This window comes from Mustela lutreola, chromosome 3 (genome assembly GCF_030435805.1).
Source record: "Mustela lutreola isolate mMusLut2 chromosome 3, mMusLut2.pri, whole genome shotgun sequence".
In the NCBI taxonomy this organism is placed as follows: Eukaryota; Metazoa; Chordata; class Mammalia; order Carnivora; family Mustelidae; genus Mustela; species Mustela lutreola.
Genome location: NC_081292.1, coordinates 98,711,964 through 98,733,699, shown reverse-complemented (window position 1 = coordinate 98,733,699; position 21,736 = coordinate 98,711,964). Strand labels below are relative to the sequence as shown.

The 21,736-nt window shown below is 36.4% G+C and overlaps 1 non-coding gene across 1 annotated transcript; it reads left to right on the top strand.

Annotated features, from left to right (window-relative positions):
- Positions 1-276: 276 nt before the first annotated feature.
- Positions 277-413, top strand: LOC131828255 (U4 spliceosomal RNA). The gene has a single exon (XR_009352306.1). It is a non-coding gene; the product is annotated as a U4 spliceosomal RNA (small nuclear RNA).
- The last annotated feature ends 21,323 nt before the right edge of the window (positions 414-21,736 follow it).

The following is a 21,736-nucleotide window of genomic DNA, read 5'->3' as shown; positions in this document are numbered from 1 at the left end:
TTAACCATTGGCCAACCTAATACAAAAGAAAGAGATAAGGCCCAAATTAATAAAATTCTGAATGAAAAGGGAGAGATCACAATGAACACCAAAGAAATAGAAACAATCACCAGAAATTAATATCAACAGTTATATGCCAGTAAGTTAAGCAACCTAGATGAAATGGATGCATTCCTGGAAACCTATAGACTTCAAAATGAAACAGGAAGAAATTGACAACCTGAGTCGACCGATATCTACTAACTAGATTGAAGCAGTGATCAAAAACCTCCCAGAAGCTTTGCGCAGTGGCAGTATCGTAGCCAATGAGGTTTATCCGAGGCGCGATTATTGCTAATTGAAAAACCTCCCAGAAAACAAGATCCCAGAACCTGATGGATTCCCTCTGGAATCCTACCAACCTTTCAAAGAAGAAATAACATATATTCTCCTAAAGCACTTTGAAAAAATTGAAGCAGAAGGAAAACTTCCAGAATCTTTTTATGAAGCCAGCATTACCTGATCCCCAAACAAGGCAAAGACCCCACCAAAAAGGAGAATTTAAGTCAAATATCTCTGATGAATATGGATGCTAAGATTCTCAACAAGATCCTAGAAAATAGGATCCAATCAATGTGATAGAACAAATCAATAAGAGAAGAGAGAAGAACCACATGGTCCTCTCAATTGATGCAGAAAAAGCATTTGGCAAAATCTAGCATATGTTCCTGATTAAAACACTTCAAAGTATAGGGAGAGAGGGAACATTTCTCAACTTCATCAAATCTATATATGAAAAAAACACAGCAAATATCATCCTCAGTGGGAAAAAGCTCTTAGCCTTTCTGTTGAGATCAGAAACACAAGAAAGCCCTCTCTGACCACTCTTGTTCAACATGGTATTAGAAGTCCCAGCAATGGCAATGAGACAACAAAGAGAAATAAAAGATATTCAAATTGGCAATGAAGAAGGCAAACTCTCTTAACAGATGACATGATACTTAATATGGAAAACAAAAAAGACTCCACCCTAAACTACTGGAACTCATACAGCAATTCAGGAACATTGCAGGATACAAAGTCAATGTACAGAAATCTGTTGCTTTCTTATACACTAATATTGAAAATACAGAAAAGGAAATTAAAGAATCAATTACATTTACTATAGCACCAAGAACCATAAGATATCTTGGAATAAGCCTAATCAAAGAGGTAAAGTATCTGTACTCAAAGAACTACAGAACACTCATGAAAGAAATTGAAGAAGACACAAAAAGATGGAAGAACATTCCATGCTCATAGATGGGAAGAATAAACATCGTTGAAATGTCTATATTGCCTAGAGAAAGCTATATTTTCAATGACATTCCAATCAAAATTCCACTAGCATTTTTCAAAGATTTGGAACAAACAATCCCCCAATTTGTGTGGTATCAGAAGAGACCCTCCCTGAATTGCTAAGGAAATGTTGAGAAACAAAAATAAAACTGGTGGCATCACGTTGCCTGACTTCAATCTTTATTAAAAAGCTGTGATCACCAAGACAGCATGGTACTGACATAGAAACAGACACATAGACCAGTGGAACAGAGTAGAGAGCCCAGATATGGACCCTCAACTCTATGATCAACTATTCTTCAACAAAGTAGGAAAAAATATACAGTGGAAAAAAGACAGTCTCTTCAATAAATGGTGCTGGGAAAATTGGACAGTTATATGTAGCAGAATGAAACTTGACCATTTTCTTACACCATACACAAAGATAAACTCGAAATGGATAAAAGACCTCAACATGAGGCAGGAATATATTAGAATCCTAGAGGAATACATTGGCTGTAATCTCTTCAATATCAGCCACGGCAACTTCTTTCAAGATATGTCTCCAAAGACAAAGGAAACAAAAGCAAAAGTGAACTTTTGGGACTTTATCAAGATCAAAATATTCTGCACAGGAAAGGAAACAGTCAACAAAACAAAGAGGCAACCCACAGAATGGGAGAAGATATTTGCAAATGACAGTACAGACAAAAGGTTGATATCCAGGATCTATAATGAACTCCTCAAACTCAACACACAAAAAACAGACAATCATATCAAAAAATGGACAGAAGATATGGACAGACAATTATCCAATGAAGACATACAAATGGCTATCAGACACACAAAAAAATGTTCATCATCACTAGCCATCAGGGAGATACAAATCAAAACCACATTGAGATATCACCTTACACCAATTAGAATGGCCAATATTAACAGGACAATAAGCAACGTGTGAAGAAAGCAAACCCTCTTACATTGTTGGTGGGAATGCAAGTTGTTGTAGCCCCTTTGGAGAACAGTGTGGAGATTCCTCAAGAAATTAAAAATAGAGCTTCCCTATGACCCTGCATTTGCACTACTGGGTATTTACCCCAAAGATATAGATGTAGTGAAAAGAAGGGCCATCTGTACCCCAATGTTCATAGCAGCAATGGCCATAGTTGCCAAACCATGGAAAGAACCAAGATACCCTTTAATGGATGAATGGATAAGGAAGATGTGGTCCGTGTACACTATGGTGTATTATGCCTCCATCAGAAAGGATGAATACCCAAATTTTGTGTCAACATGGACGGGACTGGAGGACATTATGTTTTGTGAAATAAGTCAAGCAGAGAGGCAATTATCATATGGTTTCACTTATTTGTGGAGGATAAGAAATAACATGGAGCACATGGAGAGATGGAGACAATAGGGAGTTGAGAGACTATCGACTCTTAACAACAATCTGAGGGTTATGAAGGGGTGGGGGGTGGGAAGGTGGGTGAGCCTGGTGGTGGGTATTGGGAAGGGCACGTATTGCATGGAGTACTGGGTGTGGTGCATAAAAAATGAATTCTGGTACACTGAAAAGAAATTTAAAAAAAATGTTTGGATCAACCGGGAAATCAAAGAACTTCAACAATTCATGGAAACCAGTGAGAGCGGAGACACTTCGCTGCAAAACCTATGGGATACAGTGAAGGTGTTCCTACAGGGGAAATATATAGCCATCCAAGCCTCCCTCAAAAAAATTGAAAAATCCAGAATACACCAGCTCTCTTTACCCCTTAAAAGCCAGAGAATCAACAACAATTAAGCCAACCAGACACAAAAGAAGGGAAATAATCAAGACTAGAGCAGAGATCAATGAGATAGAAACTAGAGATACCGTAGATCACATCAATGTTACTAGAAGCTGTTGTTTTTTAAAGAATCAATAAGATTGATAAACCATTGTCCAAAGTAATCCAAAATAAAAGAGAGAGGACCCAAATTAATAAAATTATGAATGATAGGGAAGAGATCACAGCTAACACCAAGGAAATAGAAACAATCATCAGAAATTATTATCAACAGTTATATGCCAATATGTTAAGCAACCTAAAAGAAATAGATGCTTTCCAGGAAACCTATAAACTTCCAAAACTGAATCAGGAAGAAATTGCTAACCTGAATAGATCAATATCTAGTAACAAGATTGAAGCAGTGATCAAAAACCTCCCAGAAAACAATAGCGCAGGACTTGATGGATTCTTTGCCGAATTCTACTGACCTTTCAAAGAAGAAATAACACATATTCTCCTGAAGCTGTTTCAAAAAATTGAAACAGATGGAAAACTTCCAGACTCTTTTTATGAAGCCAGCATTACCCTGATCCTTAAAGAAGGCAAAGACCCCATCAAAAGGGAGAATGTCAGACCAATATCCCTGATGAATATGGATGCTAAGATTCTCAAGAAGATCCTGGATAATATGATCCAACAGTACATTAAAAAGACTATCTACCATGACCAAGTGGAGTTTATCCATGGGATGCAAGGGTGATTCAACATTTGCAAATCAAACAATGTGATAGAGCAAATCAGTAAGAGAAGAGAGAAGAACTGCATGGTCCTCTCAATTGGTGAAAAAAAGCATTTGACAAGATACAGCATCTCTTACTGATTAAAATTATTCAAAGTATATCGATAGAGGGAACATTCCTCAATTTCATAAAATGTATCTACAAAAATCCCACAGTGAATATCATCCTTAATGGGGAAAAGTTGACAATCATCCCTTTGAGATCAGGAACACGACAAGCCCACTCTCACCACTGTTGTTCAAAATAGTACTAGAAATCCTAGCAGCAACAATCAGACAACAAAAATAAATAAAATATATTCAAATTGACAAAGAAGAAGTCAAACTCTCTCTCTTTACAGATGACATTATACTGTATATGGAAAACCCAAAAGACTCCACTCCCAAAGTACTAGAACTCATACAGCAATTCAGTAATGTGACATGATACAGAATCAATTTACTGAAATCATTTACTTTCTTTTACACTGACAATGAAAAATAGAAGAGGAAATTAGAAAATAAATTCAATTTACTGTATCACCAAGAACCATAAGACACCTGGGAATAAACCTAACCAAAAAGGTAAAGGATCTGTACTCAAGGAGCTACAGAACACTCATGAAAGAAATTGAAGAAGACACAAAAAGATGGATGGCCATTCCATGCTCATGGATTGGAAGAAAAAAATATTGGTAAAATGTGTATACTGCCTAGATAAATCTTTACCTTCAATGTCATTCTGATCAAAATATCACCAGAATTTTTCAAAGTGTTGGAACAAACAATCCTGAAATTTGTATGTAAGCAGAAGATACCATAAAATTTTTATAAATTTTTTTCCTATTTAACAGTTTCTGTATAATCATATTGATGTTTCTTTTTTCTTTCTGACATTAATTGTGTCTTCATTTTCTTTTTAAAAAATATTTAAATTCTAGTTAGTTAACATATAGTGCAATATTGGTTTCAGAAGTAGAATTCATCATTTATATACCACATCCAGTGATTGTCACAAGTGCCCTCCTTACATATCACCCATCTATCCCATCCCCCACCTACTTTTCTCCATCAAGCCTCAGTTTGTTCTCTATTGTTAAGTGTCTCTTGATAGTTTCTAGAGGATGGGAAAAGAGTAGGGGACCCTTGTTTCATATAGTCCCTTGAATTCAGCTATATATCTATCAAATCATTCTGAACACCTATGAATTCAACCTGAGATCCAATAAAATAATTGCTACAATTCTACAAACAAAAAATCAACCACTTTTGCAAGGTAGGAGGTACAGAGAGTTGAATCTGATGGGCTATATCAGAAGATTAAAACACAGGTGATGGAGTCTCCAGAAGATGGTCCTTGGAAAGAGCATCAGAGTGCAAATTTGGAACTTTTAAAAGTCTGCTCCTGTGAGGGAGATCCCTGCTTGAAAGGTGTTCAGGTGGTGAAAAGGGGCAGAATCCTAGGTTGGACAGTGGGTTTCAGGATCCCTTGGGTCACAGAGAGAATAGGGGTACTTAAGCCAGCAGAGTTCCCAAGCAAGTGAGTCCTGGAGTGGCTTCTCAGCTAGGTGTTGCCATAAATCAGAATCAGGCATGATCTGGTGAATGCTCTCCACGTATAGGCCCATCAAGCAGCAAAACCACTCCAGTACCTTAATCCTTTCCCCAGGAGGAGCAGCAGGGGTGCACACATGTTTGGGCAACCACTCCTGGAGCATGGGCTCAACAAGTAGTGGTGCATGGTGACACCCCTCTGTCTCCTGGGAGAATCAGTGTGCATATGAACAACAGGAGTCTGTAGAGTTTGGTGCACACAAAGGTGCTTGACTGTATTTTCATGAGGATGCACTGAAGAGTGGGGACTGTGATCATTTGGGTTCAGGGCTGGAGACTAGGGCACCCTCATTTTATTTTGATCCTTTAAAGCAGCATGAGAAGCCTACATAGAACAAAAGCCATATAGAGCAACCCAAATTAGTTTATACTGAGCCTGACCCCCTGACAACTGTTGGTACAACTCCACCCAGACAAAGACACCTGAGAATCAGCACAGCAGACCCCTTCTCCATATGACCAGCTGGAACATCATGGAATACCAACTTTATGGAGTACACAGAATTGCAAAACTCCAGTGCTAGGGTATAGAATTCAAGTTTTTTTTTTTTTTTTTCCTCATGAATCTTTAGTCTTCTAGTTTAGAATTACCTTTTTTCTTTTCAATTAGCTTATTTTATCAACTCAAGTCTTTTTATTTAATTTCTCATTTTTGCATTTACCTTTAGATATATTCTTTATTTTTGGCTTCCTTTCATTGTATTCCATTTTATTTTTATATCTATATAAGTTTTTCTTTTTTTACAATTTTGGTATCAAATGTCTTTTAAAAAATATTTTATTTATTTGTTTGAGAGACAGAGAAAGCACAAGTGGGGAAGAGAGGGAGAATCAGGATCCCTGAGCAGGAAGCTCAATGCAGGGCTTGATCCCAGGACTCTGGGACCATGACCTAAGCCAAAGGCAGACACTCAACCAGCTGAGCCACCCAGAAACCCCTTAAGTGTCTTCTAATAAACAGACCAAAATACATCCAGGACCAAGTGTATCATCCTGTTCTGCCTCCTTGCTTGATTATAGTCTCACTTTTATTCCTTTCTTTTTTCTTTTTTGGTTTCTGATCTATTCTTATTCGCCTAGTGTATATTCCACTGAGATCATCATTGATATTTGTATTTTTTTAATTTCTTTTTTGTTTTCTTGTTCATCTATTGTCTGGAAAATATGACCAGAGGGAAATTTTCCAGGAAAAAGGACAAGAAGCATAATCACTACCAGAGATTTAATGAATATTGATATTGGTAAAATGTCAGAGCTATAATTTAGAACAAAGAATATAAAGATACTACCTGGGCTTCAGAAAATCATAGAAGATACTACATCATCATCAACACTTTCCAGAGAAATAAAGGAACTAAGATCTAATCAGGTTGAAATAAAAAGGGTATTGCTGAGATGCAATAAAAAATGGAAGCTCTTACTGCTAGCATAAATGTGAGAGAAGAGAGAATAAGTGATACAGAGGATAAAATTATGGAGACTAAGGAAACCAAGCAAAAGATAGATAAACAATTACTGGACTATGAGGGGAAAATTTGAGAGGTTGGTGATACCATAAAGCAAAACAATATTAAGATTACTGGAATTCTAGAGGAAGAAGAAAGAGAGAGGGGAAGAAGGTATATTTGTGAAAATTATAGCTGAGAATGTCTCTAATCTGGGGAAGGAAATAGACATTCAGTTCCAGGAGGCACAGAGAAACCTCCTCAGAATCATTAAAAATAGATAAACACTATGGCATAGAATAGTGAAACTTGAAAAATTCAGAGATAAAGAGAAAACCCTGAAATCCAGAGGCAATTGGTCTTTATCTTACAAGTGAAAGAACATTAGATTGACAGCAGACTGGTTTACAGAGACCTGGGAGGCCAGAAAGGGCTGGCATGATATATTCAGGGTACTAAATATGTGCAGCCAACAATACTTTATCCAGCAAGGCTGCCATTTAGAATGTAAGGAGAGAGAAAGATCTTGCAAAACAAACAGAAACTAAGAAAATTTGTGATAGCTAAACCAGCCCTAAGAGAAATATTAAAAGGGATCCTGTAAACAAAGAGAAACAAAAAGTAACACAGATTAGAAATTAGCAGCGATAATGCACAGAAACAGAGACTTTATAGGTAGTATAAAGGCACTAAATTCGTATCTTTTAATAGTTAGTTTGAATGGAAATGAGCTAAATGCTCCAATGGAAAGGCAGGGTTTCAGATTGGATAAAAAAGCAAGACCCATGGATATGCTGTCTTCAGAGACTCATTTTGGACTTAAAGATAGCTACAGAATGGTAGAGAACCATTTATCATGCTAATGGACCTCAAAAGAAAGCTGGGATAGCAATCCTTAAAACAGACAAATTAGATTTTAAACCAAGACTGTAGTAAGGAATGAATATCTTACTTAAAGGGTCGATCAACAAGAAGATCTAATAATTATAAGTATTTATGTTTCTAACATAGGAGCAGCCAATTACATAAATCAATTAAAACAAAGTTAAAGAAACACATTGATAATAATACAGTAATGTAAGGGAACTTTAACTTAACTCCCCTCTCACATCAATAGACAGATCATCTAGGCAGAAGATCAACAAGGAAGAAAGGGCTTTGAATGAAACACTGGACCAGATAGTCTTCACAGATATATACATAGCATTCCATTCTAAAGCAACAGAACACACATTCTTTCAAATTGCGTATAGAAAATTCTGCAGAATAGGTCACATACTGGGTCACAAATCAGATCTCAACCAATACCAAAAGATTGGGATTATTCCCTGTGTATTTTACACAATGCCTTGGAATTTGAACCCAATCACAAGAGGTAATTTGGAAGTAACTCAAATACTTGAGGGTTTTTTTTTTCTTTTAAGTATTTTAATATGAATACTTACAAAAAGGCATAAAGAAAAAAAAAAGATCACACATGAGGCAAACAGAAGTTCAGCAGGTGTCCACCACTCTATTGTTGAAAAAAATATTTTGAATGTGCCAAATCTCATAAATATAGCACTAAAGAAATTTTTTAAACAATGCAAATAAGAAACAACCACTTACATGGGATCACCATGTCCGTCTCACATACACAGGCTCATGTATTATTTCATGTAATATCCTCATGAAGAAAGGCATATTCTTTTTTTTAATTGAAAAATATATTTATTTAATTAAAATTTAAATTCAATTACTTAACATATAATGTAGTATTGGTTTCAGAGGTACATGCCTATGATTCATTAGTCTTATATAATACCCAATGCTCATTACATCACATACCTTCCTTTATGTCCACTGCCCAATTACCCCTTCCCTTCACCAGCTCCCATCCAGCAAACATCAGTTTGTTTTGTATGATTAAGAGTCTCTTATGTTTTTTTTCCCTCCCTGGTTTTGTATTGTTTTATTTTTTTACCTCTCTTCCCCTATGATCCTTTGTTTTGTTTCTTAAATTCCACATATCAGTGGGATCATATGATCATTTTCTTTCTCTGATCAACTTATTTCACCTAGCATAATACCCTCTATTCCATCCACACCATAGAAAATAGCAATATTTCACTTTTTTGATGGCTGAGTAATACTGTTATATATATATATATATATATATATATATATATATATATATAATACATATATATATATAATACATACATCTATATATCTATATATCATATCTTCTTTATCCATTCATTTGTTGATGGACAACTGGCCCCTTTCCATAGTTTGGCTATTGTGGACATTACTGCCATAAACCTTGGGGTGCAGATGTCCCTTCAGATCACATTTGTATCTTTGGGATAAATATCTTGTAGCAATTACTGGAACATAGGGTAACTCTATTTTTAACCTTTTGGGAATATCCATACTGTTTTCTAGAGTGGCTGCAACAGCTTGAATTCCCACCAGCAGTGTAGGAGGGGTCCCCTTTCACTTGGAAGATAAAGAATATCTTACTAATGAATGAATGGGTCAACCAAGAAATTAAAGAGGAATTAAAAAAAATCATGGAAATAATGAAATGAAATAATGAAATGAAAACCCAAAGTTTAATACCTTTGGGATGCAGCAAAGACAGTTGGGGGAAGTACATAGTAATACAAGTCTTTCTGAAGAATAGAAAATTCTCAATACACAAGCTAATCTTACACTTAAAGAAGGTGGAGAAAGAAGAGCAAATAGAGCATAAGCCAAGCAGGAGACCAGAAACAATAAGGATTAGAGCATAAATCAATGAAATAGAAACCAAAATAACAGAACATATTGATGGAACTAGAAGATGGCTCTTTGAGATAATTAATAATAATGATAAACCCCTAGCCAGACTTATCAAAAAGAAAAGGAAAAGGACACAAATCAATAAAATCATGAATTAAAGTGGAGAGATCACGACTAATTCCAAGAAAATAAAAACAACTTAAAGAACATATTATGAACAACTATATGCCAGTAAATTAGGCAATCTAGATGAAATGGATGCATTCCTAGACACTAATAAACTACCAAAACTGAAACAGGGAGAAATAGAAAATCTGAACAGACCCATAACAGCAAGGAAATTGAAGCAGTAATAAAAAATATTCCAATAAAGAAGAGTCCAGGACCAGATAGCTTCCTAGAGGAATTCTACCAAACATTTAAAGAAGAAATAATGCATATTCTTTGAAGCTGCTTCAAAAAATTAGAAATGGAAGGAAAACTTCTAAACTCGTTTTATGATGCCAGCACTACCCTGATCCCCAAACCAGAAAAAGACTCCCACAAAAACAGAAAATTAACGACCAATGATGAACATGGTTCCAAAAGTTCTCCCAAGATACTAGCCAATAGGATCCAGCAGTTCATTAAAAGGATTATTCATTGTGACCAAGTGGGATTTATTGCTGGGCTGTGAGGTAGTTCAAATTTGCAAATCAATCAACATGATACATCAGATTAATAAAAGAAAGACAAGAACCATATGACTCTCTCAATTAAAGCAGAAAAAAGCATTTGACAAAATACAGCATCCTTGCTTGATTAAAACTCTCCACAGTGTTGGGATGGAGGTAACACACCTCAATATCATAAAAGAAATCTAGGAAAGGCTCACAATAAATATCATTCTCACTTGGGAAAATCTGAGAGAGGGTAGGGACATGACAGGATATACACTCTCACCACTGTCGTTCAACATAGTCTTAGAAGTCTTAGTCTAAGCAATCAGGCAAAAAAAAAAAAAAAAAAAAAAAAAAAAAGAAAGAAAGAAAGTATTCAAACTTCTGGGGAAGAAGGCAAACTCTCACTCTTTGCAGATGACATGATACTTTGTGTGGAAAACCCAAAAGGCTCCATCCCAAAATTGCTAGAACTCCTACAGGAAATAAGCAATGTGTTGGGGTATAAAATCAATGCACAGATGTCAGGGGTATTTCTATATACAAACAATGTGGCAGAAGAAAAAGAAAGCAGTGGATTGATCCCATTTACAATTGCATCAAAAACCATAAGATACTTAGGGATAAACCTAACCAAAGAGGTTAGGTTAGGTAAATGATCTGTACTCTAAAAACTAAAGACACGAAGTTTCCAGAGTACACATCTTTACCTCTTTGTTTAGGCTTATTCCCATGTATCTTATGGTTTTTGGTGCAACTGCACATGGGATACATTTCTTGATTTATTTTTCTGCTGCTTTGTTATTGGTGCATAGAAATGCAGCAGATTTCTATAAATTGATTTTGTATCCTGCCACATTGCGGAATTCATGTATTAGTTCCAGCAAATTTTGGTGGAATCTTTTGGGTTTTCAAAATAGAATGTTATGTATTCTGCAAAGAGTGAAAATTTGACTTCTTCCTTGCTGATTTGGATGTCTTTTATTTCTTTTTGTTATCTTATTGCTGAGACTAAGACTTCTAGTATTATCTTATATAGTAATGATGAGAGTGGACATGTTTGTCTTTCCATAGGGGAAAGGCTCTCAGTTTTTCCCTGTTGAGGATGACATTTGCTGTGGGTCTTTCATATATGGCCTTTATATGTTGGGGTATGTTCTATCTATCTCTACTTTGTTGAGAGTTTTTAAAACCAAGAATGGATACTGTACTTTGTCAAATGCCCTTTTCACATCTATTGAGAGGATCATATGGTTTTTTCCTAATGGTTGTATATTTGAGATTTTCTTTTTATTAATGTGGTTTATCATGTTGATTGGTTTGCAAATATTGAACCAACCCTGCAGCCCAGGAATAAATCTAACTTGATCATGGTGAATGATTCTTTTCATGTACTGTTGGATTTGATTTGCCAGTATCTTGTTTAGAATTGTTGCATCCTCTTACATCTGGGACCTTGACCTGTAAGTCTTCTTTTGAGTGGAGTGTTTGGTTTTGGAATCAAGATAAAGGTGATCTTGCAGAAGGAATTTGGAAGTTTTCCATCCATTTCTATTTTGGGGGAACATTTTGAGAGGAATAGGTATTAACTCTTCTTTAAATAGCTGGTAGAATTCTCCTGGGAAGCCATCTGGCTCTGGACTTTCATTTATTGGGAGATTTTTGATTACTGATTTAATTTCTTCACTGGTTATGGGCCTGTTCAAATTTTCTATTTCTTCCCATTTAAGCTTTGGCAGTATGTATGTTTCTAGTAATTTGACCTTTTCTTCCAGATTGCCCATCTTGTTGGCAGAAAATTTTTCATAATATTCTCTTTTAACTGTTTGTATTTCTGTGGTATTGATTGTGATCTTTCCTCTTTCATTCATGATTTTATTTATTTCAATCATTTTTCTTTTCTTTTTGATAATTCTGGATAGGGATTTATCAATTTTATTAATTCTTTCAAAGAACCAGCTCTTAGTTTCATTGATCTGTGCTTCTTTTTTTTCTTTGTTTGTTTCCATATAATCTATTTTTGCTCTACTCCTTATTATTTCCCTTCTCCTGCTGGCTTCAGGTTTTATTGGCTGTTCCTTTTTCTTGGTCATTTAGATGTAAGATTAGGTTGTGTATTTGAGACTTTTCTTGGTTCTGAAGGTAGGCCTGTATTGCAATATACTTTCCTCTTAGGACTGCCTTTGGTGAATCCCAAAGGTTTTGGACTGTCATGTTTTCATTTTCATTGCTTCAATCTACTTTTTAATTTTTTCCTTTAATTTCCTGGTTAATCCATTCCTTCTTTAGTAGGATGTTCTTTAAACTTCATGTATTTGTGGTTTCTCCAAATTTTTTCTTGTAGTTTAATTTAGGTTGCATATATTGTGGTCTGAAAATATGCATGGTATGATATCCATCTTTTTTGTACTTATGGACTGATTTGTGACCCAGTATGTGATCTATTCTGGAGAATGTTCTGTGTGTACTAGAAAAGAATGTGCATTCTGCTGGTTTAGGATGAACTGCTCTGAATATATCTGTTAAACTCATCCAGTCTAGTGTGTCATTCAAAGCCAATGTTTCCTTGTTGATTTTCTGCTTAGATGATAAATCCATTGCTATTGGCAGAGTATTAAAGTCTCCTAAAATTATTGTATTATTATCAGTGAGCTTCTTTATGTTTGTTATTAATTGATTTATATATCTGGGTACTCCCAAGTTGGGGGCACAAATATTTACAGTTGTTAGATCTTGGTGAATTGACACCTTAATTATGATATAATGTTCTTCTTCATGTCTTGTTACAGTCTTCATTTTAAAATGTAGTTTGTCTGATACAAGTAGGCTTTCTTTTCACATCCTCCATTCACATGACAGATGATGCTTCATCCCCTCACTTTTAATCTTCAGGTGTCTTTAGGTCTAAAATGAGTCTCTTGTAGGCAGCATATAGGTGGATTTATTTTATTTTATTATTTTATTTTATTTTAATTTTTTACACTTTGCCATAGTGTTACCATGTTACCTGTAGAGTTGGTGTTTCTGGTAATGTTTCCTAGTTATTTCTAGTCTTTGTTACTTTTGGCCTTTTTACTTTTTGGTCTTTTTTATTTATTGAAGGGCTGATTTAGTGGACATGAAACTCCTTCAGTTTTTGTTTGTTTGGGAAACTCTTAATCTCTCCTTCTATTCTGAATGAAAGCCTTACTGGATAAAGCATTCTTGGCTGCATATTATTCCCATTTAGCACATTGAATATATCCTGTTACTGGATGTTACTTCTGGACTGCCCAATTTCTGTCAATAGATCTGTTGTAGGCTTATCTATCTTCCCTTTTATGTTAAGGACTTCTTTCCTTTGCTGCATTTAGGATTCTTTCCTTGTCTGAGTATTTTGTGAATTTCACTATGGTATGCCTTGTTGATGTCAGACCTTTGTTGAGTTAAATGCAAGTTTTCTGTGCTTCTTGAATTTTGATATCTCTGTCCTTCAGTTTAGAGTTGTTTTTAGTTATAATTTGCTCAAATAAACCTTCTGCCACCTTTTCTCTGTCTTCATCTTCTGGGACTCATATTATATTTTAGTAAGTTGCTGAGTTCCCTAATTCTACCTTCCTGATCCATTACCTTTGTTTTCCTCTTTTTTTCAGCTTCATTATTTTCCATAATTTTATCTTCTGTGTCACTGATTTGTTCCTCTACTTCACCCATCATCATTTTTATGGCATCCAGTTGGGTTTGTATCTCAGTTATAACACTTTTAATATTGACCTGACAAGATTTTAGTTCTTTTATTTCTGCAGGACGGGATTCTCTTGTGTCTTCTATGCTTTTTCTCAAGCCCAGCCAGTGTCCTTACAATTGTTGTTTTAAATTTTAGTTATGATATCTTACTTATATTTGTGGTGATTAAATATCTGTCATTTCTTCCTTTTTTTAAATTTTGGGGTGATTTCTCTGTATTGTCATTTTGGAGGTAAAAAAAATAAGTTAAATAAAATTTAAAAATTAAAATTAAAAAATAAAAGAAAATAAGGGAAACTATATTCTAGTGTTTTGGTCTGCTTGTTAAGAGAAGCTTCATAAAAAAATATTAAAAATTAGGAAAATAGAAAAAAATAAAAATTTGTCTTAAGACAAAAACAAAAAACTCAAAGGAACCTAGATCCTGTTTCTCCTAGAGCTGAAGCTTTGCAACACTCTGTGACCAGTACACTTCATTTATGGACAAAGTTTTTGCTGGTTTTGTGGTAGAGGGTCCTGCTGCTCTGATTCTCAGAAGGGCTTGCCCTATTGGAGAAGTGCCAGCAGGGCATGGGGGGTTGGGACTTGGTGTAAGCAGTTCTGTTCTCCATTTGGTGGTGCTCTTCTTCTCTAGGTGAGTTCAGTCACTGCTGGTGGGGAAGGGGTCAAAATGGCTTTGCTCTGCTCATTGGTCTCTAGAGTGGGGAGCTAGTTCCTGCCAGTCTTCAGGAAGCCCTTACAGAAGAGCAATCATCTTTTCTGTGTCCCTGGATTTTGTCAGATCCCCATCCTGTTTCACCTGTGTTATATGCTCATTAGGCCATGAAGTACTCTTGTATTTCATCTTAGGTGGGGCTAGGATTAAAAACTGCACATGCAGAGACCCCTTTTGTGCAGACTTGCACTGATCCTCTGGGGAAGGGCCTTGATGATCTACTGTGGCTGGATGCTGGCTTGTCCCAGAAAACAGCTGAATGACCATGCAGCAGCTTGAAATTTATGGCTAATCACAACAAATTCAGGGCCAGGCTTTGCTGCCCTTAGTCCGTGTTTTTGTTCTTATACTGGTGGATTTGGCAGTTCAGTAGCCACCACAGGATCTTTTGCCCATGGGGAGGCTGTATCACATTTACCAAATGCATGCCAAGCAGTGGAACAGCTTCTGCTCCAGTGACCCTCAGACTCTGGGACTCTTCAGACTGTACCACCTGCTTCCAGGGCTCTGTTCTCCATCCCCACTGGAGCACTGCCAGGCATGACATTTGGAATGACACTTGTAAGGCTTTACAGGCGAGATAAACACAATACCAGGTGAGGTAGGCACAGGCAAGATTTATTAAGGGCGCCCTCCGGCGAAGTTCCATGACTCCGGAGAGGAGAGTTGGGAAGTCGTGCTGGAAGTGGGTCAAGTGAGTCTTATCTGGGTTAAGAAAGGGCATAGGTTCACAGCCATATAAGGTAATGTATTTGGTGATTGGAGGCTTGGGGGAGTCCTGATTTCCCTGTTTCTTGCATAGGTATTGTGTTACTTATGATGATGTGTCCTCAGCATATATCCTTTGGGTGGAAGAGTCATGGGTTAAGGAAGAGCGGGGGCCTGGAAGATGACGGCCGGGCGGCCACTTTTATTGTTTCCCCTGCATTCCCGGGGCCGACGACCCAACAGCACAGACCTCTAAAGCTTCAGACTATACTCTCCTGTTTATGAAAAACTGAGGGTATTTAAACCCTCTTTTTTCCCCAGTTAGTGGTTTTGAGGAACAATATTTTTGAGTGGTTCCCTGTGTGTGTTTTCACTCTTGTTTGTTTGTTTTTTTTTTTTTTTAAAGATTTTATTTATTTATTTGTCAGAGAGAGAGAGAGAGTGAGAGCGAGCACAGGCAGACAGAGTGGAAGGCAGAGGCAGAGGGAGAACCAGGCTCCCTGCGGAGCAAGGAGCCCGATGTGGGACTCGATCCTAGGACGCTGGGATCATGACCTGAGCCGGAGGCAGCTGCTTAACCAACTGAGCCACCCAGGCGTCCCTCACTCTTGTTTGTTTTTAGCGCTCTCTCTCTTCATTCTCTTCTGCTCCTTTTTCTGTGATCAGGGCTCCCTCCCTGCTGTAGTAGTACCCCTGGCTCTTTTCTCCTCCAAATCAATTCTCCACAGCTCCTACCTACCACATTGTTTTTTTCTGCTTGTAGATGTGCTGCTTTGTTCTCTAAAATCTCTGATCCATTTCTTGGGTGTTCAGAGTGAGATGATATTTATCTAGCTATATTCAAGGGAGGAGGCAAGCTTAGGGTTGCCCCACTCCTCCACCATCTTAACCTAGATGTTTTCTTCTCTATTTCTTGACTAGTTTAGTTTAGAATTGAAAACAACAACAACAATATTTGGTGATGTTGATTTCCTGTATTACATGTTTGCGTCTTCCTTAATTTCTGTTCTTAACATTATTTTTTTTTTTACTGATTCATTTGTTTTTTATTTTTTTTTTACTTTTTCTTATTTTTGAGAAGTTACTTAAATAATTATTTTTAGACTCTCTTCTAATATATACATTTATGACTATTTAATTTTCACTAATTTTAAATTTTGCTATGTCATATTGACATTTTTTAACCCATGGATTTATTATTCTAAATTTTTTTGCATAATTTCCAAATATTTAGGAATTTTATATTTACCCTTGTTATTTATTTCTAATCTGAATACTAAGATTTCTGATTTAGAATGATTCTAAGACTTGAAACTTGCTTTATGGCCTAATATACAGCCAGTTTTGATAAATAATTTCATACGTACTTGGAAATGTTGTTCATTCTGCAGTTGGATGTTGTTTTATGTATTTGCCAATTATGTAAAGTTTGCTAATTGTGTTGTTCAGATCATTTATATTCTCAATGATTTTTTGGTCTTTTTTTCCTATCAGTTGTTCAACAAAGTGTTCAGATTAGCCTCTGTGAGTGCAGGTTTGTCTACTTCTCCTTTTAGTTCCATCTATTTTTGCTTTACATAATTTAATATTATGCTATTAGGTGCATACATGGTAAGAAGTGTTATGTCTTCCCAATGGATTGAACCTTTTATCATGTGAAAATGTTTCTTTGTGTTTTCAATGTTTTTTTTTTTTACTTTAAAGTCTACTTTGATGTTGGCATTTTCACATCACCTTTTCTTTTATTATTTTTTTTTCTATTTGTTCACTCTCAATCTTTTCTGTCCTTAACTTGAAGGTATGTTTCTTAGAAATAACATATAATTTCTCTTATTATGAAGTCTCAACTTTTTGAAAATTCAGTCCATTTATATTTAACTGAATTGCTGACATATTTTGGATTTAGATTGATCACATTTTCTTGGTTTCTCTTTTCTCCCTTATATTATGTTCTTTAAATTTTTTTTTTCTTTTTACTTTGTTACCTGCCTTTGAAATCATTAGGTGTATATTTATTATTTTTTTAATATCTTTTAACATATTAGTCATTTTACTGTTTTTGAGGGGTTAATCTTGAGACTATAACATGCATCTTTGGCTAATTACTGTCTAATGTAAATTAGTATTTTTACTGTTTTCCAAGAATGCTTGGACATTAGAACACATTACTTTTTTATTTTAAGATTTTATTTATTATTCATTTGACAGAGATCACAAGTAGTCAGAGAGGCAGACAGAGAGAGAGGAAGGGAAGTAGACATGCTGCCAACCAGAAAGCCCGACATGGGGCTCTATCCCAGGACCCTGGGATCATGACCTGAGCTGAAGGCAGAGGCTTTAACCGACTGAGTCATCCAGGTACCCCTAGAACACTTTATTTTTATTTCTTTATTTTTTAAAGTAATTTCCATACCCAATATGGGACTGGAGTTTATGACCTTGAGATCAAGAATAATGTGCTGTACTGACTGAGTCTGATGCCCCTAGAACATTTTAACTTTGTTTAATCCCTCAAAACTTTTGTGGCATTTTTGTCATACATACAAATTCCATATATATTTTATTTTTAAAAAAAGATTATTTATTTATTTATTTCATAGAAAGAGATCAAACGTAGGCAAGGAGGCAGGCAGGCAGAGAGAAGGAAGCAGGCTCCCCATGGAGCAGAGAGCCCAGATGTGGGGATTGATCCCAGGACCCTGAGATCATGACCCGAGTCAAAGGCAGAGGCTTTAACCCACTGAGTTACCCAGGTGCCCCTCCATATATATTTTAAACCACACATGAAATTATTATTATTTTTGTTTGGATAGTCAGTCCTCATTTAGATTTCATTATATTTTTATCCTTTCCATTTCTCTTCATTCTTGCATTTACATCATTTTGTCCAAAGAACAAACTTCAGTATTTCTGTTTTCCTTTGAAAATTCTTTTTTTTAATTTTTTTTTTCAGCATAACAGAATTTATTATTTTTGCACCACACCCAGTGCTCCATGCAACACGTGCCCTTCTTAATATCCCCCACCTGGCTCCTCCAATCTCCAACCCCACGCCCCTTCAAAAACCTCAGATTGTTTTTCAGAGTCCATAGTCTCTCATGGTTCACCTCCCCTTCCAATTTCCCTCAACTCCCTTCTCTCCATCTTCCTATGTCATCCATGTTATTTGTTATGCTCCACAAATAAGTGAAACCATATGATAATTGACTCTCTCTGCTTGACTTATTTCACTCAGCATAATCTTTTCCAGTCTCGTCCATGTTGCTACAAAAGTTGGGTATTCATCCTTTCTGATGGAGGCATAATACTCCATAGTGTATATGGACCACATCTTCCTTATCCATTTGTCCATTGAAGGGCATCTTGGTACTTTGCACAGTTTGGCGACTGTGGCCATTGCTGCTATAAACATTGGGGTACAGATGGCCCTTATTTTCACTACATCTGAATCTTTGGGGGAAATACCCAGTACTGCAATTTCAGGGTCATAGGGAAGTTCTATTTTTGATTTCTTTTTCTTTTTTTTTTTTTTTAAAGATTTATTTATTTATTTATTTGACAGAGAGAAATCACAAGTAGATGGAGAGGCAGGCAGAGAGAGAGAGGGAAGCAGGCTCCCTGCCGAGCAGAGAGCCCGATGCGGGACTCGATCCCAGGACCCTGAGATCATGACCTGAGCCGAAGGCAGCGGCTTAACCCACTGAGCCACCCAGGCGCCCTCTATTTTTGATTTCTTAAGGAATCTTCACACTGGTTTCCAAAGTGGCTGCACCAACTTACATTCCCACCAGCAGTGTAAGAGGGTTCCCCTTTCTCCACATCCTCTCCAACACACGTTGTTTCCTGTCTTCCTAACACACACGTTGTTTCCTGTCTTCCTTCTTTGGCTATTATAACTGGTGTAAAGTGGTATCTCAATGTGGTTTTGATTTTTTTTATTTGAATCTCCCTGATGGCTAGTGATGATGAAAAATTTTTCATGTGTCTGGTAGCTATTTGTATGTCTTCATTGGAGAAGTGTCTGTTCATATCTTCTGCACATTTTTTGAAATGATTGTCTGTTTTTTGTGTGTTGAGTTTGAGGAGTTCATTATAGATCCTGGATATCAACCTTTTGTGTGTACTGTCATTTGCAAATATCTTCTCCCATTCCGTGGGTTGCCTCTTTGTTTTGTTGACTGTTTTTCTTTGCTGTGCAGAAGCTTTTGATCTTGTTGATGTTCCAAAAGTTCATTTTTGCTTTTGTTTCCTTTGTTTTTGGAGACATATCTTGAAAGAAGTTGCTGTGGCTGATATCGAAGAGGTTACTGCCTATGTTCTCCTCTAGGATTCTGATGGATTCCTGTCTCATGTTGCGATCTTTTATCCATTTTGAGTTTATCTTTGTGTACAGTGTAAGAAAATGGTCAAGTTTCATTCTTCTACATATAGCTGTCCAGTTTTCCCAGCACCATTTATTGAAGAGACTGTCTTTTTTCCACTGTATATTTTTTCCTGTTTTGTTGAAAATTAGTTGACCATAGAGTTGAGGGTTCATATCTGGGCTCTCTGCTTTTTTCCCCTGGTTTATGTGTCTGCTCTTATGCCAGTACCCTGCTGGTCTTGGTGATCACAGCTTTGTAGTAAAGCTTGAAATCAGGTAATGTGATGCCCCCATTTTATTTTTGTTTCTCAACATTTCCTTAGCAATTCAGGGTCTCTTCTGATACCATACAAATTTTTGGATCATTTGCTCCATCTCTTTGAAAAATACTGGTGGAATTTTGATCAGAATGGCATTAAAAGTATAGATTACTCTATGAAGTATAGACATTTTAACAATGTTTCTCCTTCCAATCCGAGAGCATGGGATGGTCTTCTATCTTTTTGTGTCTTCTTCAATTTCTTTCATGAGTGTTCTGTAGTTCCTCGAATACAGATCCTTTATGTCTTTGGTTAGGTTTATTTCCAGGTATCTTATTGTTCTTGGTGCTATAGTAAATGGAATCAATTTTCTAATTTCCATATCTGTATTTTCATTGTTAGTGTCTAAGAAAGACACTGATTTCTGTACATTGACTTTGTGTCCTGCCACATTGTGGAATTGCTTTATCAGTTCTAGTAGTTTGGGGGTGGAGTCATTTGGGTGTTCCATATAAAGTATCATGTCATCTGCGAAGAGAGAGAGTTTGCCTTCTTCATTGCCAATTTGGATACTTTTATTTCTCTTTGTTTTCTGATTGCTGTTGGTAGGACTTCTAATACTATGTTGAACAAGAGTGGTTGAGTGGGCATCCGTGTCATATTCCTGATCTCAAAAGTAAGGCTGCAAGCTTTTTACCATTGAGAATGATATTTGCTGTGGGTCTTTCATAAATAGATTTTATGAAGTTCGGGAATATTCCCTCTATCCCTGTACTTTGAAGAGTTTTAATCAGGAGTGGATGCTGGATTTTGTCAAATGCTTTTTCTGCATCAATTGAGAGGACCATGTGGTTCTTCTCTCTTATCTTATTGATTTGTTCTATCACATTGATTGATTTGTGAATGTTGAACCATCCTTGTAACTTGGTCATGGTGGATAATCTTTTTAATGTGCTGTTGGGTACTAATAGATAGGAGCTTGTTGAGAATATTAGCATCCATATTGATCAGTGATATTGGTCTGAAATTCTCCTTTTTGGTGTGGTCTTTGCCTGGTTTGGGGATCAGGGTAATGCAGGCTTCATAAAAGGAGTCTGGAAGTTTTCCTTCTGCTTCAATTTATTGAAACAGTTTCAGAAGAATAGGTGTTATTTCTTCTTTGAAAGGTTGGTAGAGTTCCCCAGTGAATTTGTCAGGTCCTGGGCTCTTGTTTTTTGAGAGGTTTTTGATCACTGCTTCAATCTCGTTACTATATATCGCTCTATTCAGGTTGTCAGTTTCTTCCTGGTTCAGTTTTGGGAGTTTATTGTTTTCTGGAAATGCATCCGTTTAATCTAGGTTGCTTAACTTATTGGCATACAACTGCTGATAATAACTTTTGATGATTGTTTCTACTTCCTTGGTGTTAGTTGTGATCTCTCCCTTCTCATTCATTATTTTATTTTATTTTTTAAAAGATTTTATTTATTTATTTGACAGAGAGAGATCACAAGTACGCAGAAAGACAGGCAGAGAAAGACAGAGGAGGAAGCAGGCTCCCTGCTGAGCAGAGAGCCTGATGTGGGGCTCAATTTGAGGACCCTGGGATCATGACCTCAGCTGAAGGCAGAGGCTTTAACCCACTGAGCCACCCA